General features: G+C 59.7%; 1 non-coding gene and 1 pseudogene across 1 annotated transcript; both read left to right on the top strand.

Moving 5' to 3' along the window:
- Nucleotides 1-683: 683 nt before the first annotated feature.
- LOC126334462 (5.8S ribosomal RNA) lies at nt 684-838 on the top strand. The gene has a single exon (XR_007564742.1). It is a non-coding gene; the product is annotated as a 5.8S ribosomal RNA (ribosomal RNA).
- A 188-nt stretch (nt 839-1,026) lies between these two features.
- The window catches only part of LOC126334464 (large subunit ribosomal RNA), a 5,519-nt pseudogene continuing 3,076 nt past the window's right edge, over nt 1,027-3,469 (top strand).

Genomic DNA, 3,469 nt, shown 5'->3' with positions numbered 1-3,469 from the left:
CAGCGTGTCTTCCTAGGCCGAAAGGTCGGGGTAACCCGCTGAACCTCCTTCGTGCTAGGGATTGGGGCTTGCAATTGTTCCCCATGAACGAGGAATTCCCAGTAAGCGCGAGTCATAAGCTCGCGTTGATTACGTCCCTGCCCTTTGTACACACCGCCCGTCGCTACTACCGATTGAATGATTTAGTGAGGTCTTCGGACTGGTACGCGGCATCGACTCTGTCGTTGCCGATGCTACCGGAAAGATGACCAAACTTGATCATTTAGAGGAAGTAAAAGTCGTAACAAGGTTTCCGTAGGTGAACCTGCGGAAGGATCATTACCGACTAGACTGCATGTCTTTCGATGTGCGTGTCGTGTCGCGCAACACGCTACCTGTACGGCAGTGGCCGTGCGCCGCGTGCGGAACCACGCGTGCCTCTCAAAACTAGCGGAAGTGTTGTTGTTGTGTGGTACGAGCGCTGAAGCTCTGGAGCGGCTGGCCTGCGGTACCTGGCGCCTGGCGCCGGTTTTGAATGACGTTCGCCCGAGTGCCTGTCCGCTCCGGTGTGGAGCCGTACGACGCCCATCGGCTGTGAGGCCGTTGGACACAAAAAAAATAGTGGAACAGGGGCCGTCAGACGCCTCAGTCCCGCAAATGCTACTGTCTTGAAAGAGACAGTGGGAGACTGAAAAGGAAAAGATCACCCAGGACGGTGGATCACTCGGCTCGTGGGTCGATGAAGAACGCAGCAAATTGCGCGTCGACATGTGAACTGCAGGACACATGAACATCGACGTTTCGAACGCACATTGCGGTCCATGGATTCCGTTCCCGGGCCACGTCTGGCTGAGGGTCGGCTACGTATACTGAAGCGCGCGGCGTTTGTCCCGCTTCGGAGACGTGGGAGTGTCGTGGTCGCCTGTGTGGCCGGCCGCGTCTCCTTAAACGTGCGATGCGCGCCCGTCGCCTGGCGGTTCGCATACCGGTACTTTCTCGGTAGCGTGCACAGCCGGCTGGCGGTGTGGCGTGCGACACCTCGTACAACGACCTCAGAGCAGGCGAGACTACCCGCTGAATTTAAGCATATTACTAAGCGGAGGAAAAGAAACTAACAAGGATTCCCCCAGTAGCGGCGAGCGAACAGGGAAGAGTCCAGCACCGAACCCCGCAGGCTGCCGCCTGTCGTGGCATGTGGTGTTTGGGAGGGTCCACTACCCCGACGCCTCGCGCCGAGCCCAAGTCCAACTTGAATGAGGCCACGGCCCGTAGAGGGTGCCAGGCCCGTAGCGGCCGGTGCGAGCGTCGGCGGGACCTCTCCTTCGAGTCGGGTTGCTTGAGAGTGCAGCTCCAAGTGGGTGGTAAACTCCATCTGAGACTAAATATGACCACGAGACCGATAGCGAACAAGTACCGTGAGGGAAAGTTGAAAAGAACTTTGAAGAGAGAGTTCAAAAGTACGTGAAACCGTTCTGGGGTAAACGTGAGAAGTCCGAAAGGTCGAACGGGTGAGATTCACGCCCATCCGGCCACTGGCCCCCGCCCTCGGCAGATGGGGCCGGCCGCCCGCGCGGAGCAATCCGCGGCGGGGTCGTGTCCGGTTGCCTTTCCACTCGCCGCGGGGTGGGGCCGTTCCGGTGTGCGGTGGGCCGCACTTCTCCCCTAGTAGGACGTCGCGACCCGCTGGGTGCCGGCCTACGGCCCGGGTGCGCAGCCTGTCCTTCCGCGGGCCTCGGTTCGCGTCTGTTGGGCAGAGCCCCGGTGTCCTGGCTGGCTGCTCGGCGGTATATCTGGAGGAGTCGATTCGCCCCTTTGGGCGCTCGGGCTCCCGGCAAGCGCGCGCGGTTCTTCCCGGATGACGGACCTACCTGGCCCGGCCCCGGACCCGCGCCGCTGTTGGCTCGGGATGCTCTCGGGCGGAATAATCGCTCCCGTCAGCGGCGCTTCAGCTTTGGACAATTTCACGACCCGTCTTGAAACACGGACCAAGGAGTCTAACATGTGCGCGAGTCATTGGGCTGTACGAAACCTAAAGGCGTAATGAAAGTGAAGGTCTCGCCTTGCGCGGGCCGAGGGAGGATGGGGCTTCCCCGCCCTTCACGGGGCGGCGGCCTCCGCACTCCCGGGGCGTCTCGTCCTCATTGCGAGGTGAGGCGCACCTAGAGCGTACACGTTGGGACCCGAAAGATGGTGAACTATGCCTGGCCAGGACGAAGTCAGGGGAAACCCTGATGGAGGTCCGTAGCGATTCTGACGTGCAAATCGATCGTCGGAGCTGGGTATAGGGGCGAAAGACTAATCGAACCATCTAGTAGCTGGTTCCCTCCGAAGTTTCCCTCAGGATAGCTGGTGCTCGTACGAGTCTCATCCGGTAAAGCGAATGATTAGAGGCCTTGGGGCCGAAACGACCTCAACCTATTCTCAAACTTTAAATGGGTGAGATCTCCGGCTTGCTTGATATGCTGAAGCCGCGAGCAAACGACTCGGATCGGAGTGCCAAGTGGGCCACTTTTGGTAAGCAGAACTGGCGCTGTGGGATGAACCAAACGCCGAGTTAAGGCGCCCGAATCGACGCTCATGGGAAACCATGAAAGGCGTTGGTTGCTTAAGACAGCAGGACGGTGGCCATGGAAGTCGGAATCCGCTAAGGAGTGTGTAACAACTCACCTGCCGAAGCAACTAGCCCTGAAAATGGATGGCGCTGAAGCGTCGTGCCTATACTCGGCCGTCAGTCTGGCAGTCATGGCCGGTCCTCGCGGCCGGCCGCGAAGCCCTGACGAGTAGGAGGGTCGCGGCGGTGGGCGCAGAAGGGTCTGGGCGTGAGCCTGCCTGGAGCCGCCGTCGGTGCAGATCTTGGTGGTAGTAGCAAATACTCCAGCGAGGCCCTGGAGGGCTGACGCGGAGAAGGGTTTCGTGTGAACAGCCGTTGCACACGAGTCAGTCGATCCTAAGCCCTAGGAGAAATCCGATGTTGATGGGGGCCGTCATAGCATGATGCACTTTGTGCTGGCCCCCGTTGGGCGAAAGGGAATCCGGTTCCTATTCCGGAACCCGGCAGCGGAACCGATATAAGTCGGGCCCCTCTTTTAGAGATGCTCGTCGGGGTAACCCAAAAGGACCCGGAGACGCCGTCGGGAGATCGGGGAAGAGTTTTCTTTTCTGCATGAGCGTTCGAGTTCCCTGGAATCCTCTAGCAGGGAGATAGGGTTTGGAACGCGAAGAGCACCGCAGTTGCGGCGGTGTCCCGATCTTCCCCTCGGACCTTGAAAATCCGGGAGAGGGCCACGTGGAGGTGTCGCGCCGGTTCGTACCCATATCCGCAGCAGGTCTCCAAGGTGAAGAGCCTCTAGTCGATAGAATAATGTAGGTAAGGGAAGTCGGCAAATTGGATCCGTAACTTCGGGATAAGGATTGGCTCTGAGGATCGGGGCGTGTCGGGCTTGGTCGGGAAGTGGGTCAGCGCTAACGTGCCGGGCCTGGGCGAGGTGAG

This window comes from Schistocerca gregaria, unplaced genomic scaffold (genome assembly GCF_023897955.1).
Source record: "Schistocerca gregaria isolate iqSchGreg1 unplaced genomic scaffold, iqSchGreg1.2 ptg001764l, whole genome shotgun sequence".
Taxonomy (NCBI): domain Eukaryota; kingdom Metazoa; phylum Arthropoda; class Insecta; order Orthoptera; family Acrididae; genus Schistocerca; species Schistocerca gregaria.
This window is presented reverse-complemented; position numbering and strand designations above follow the sequence as displayed.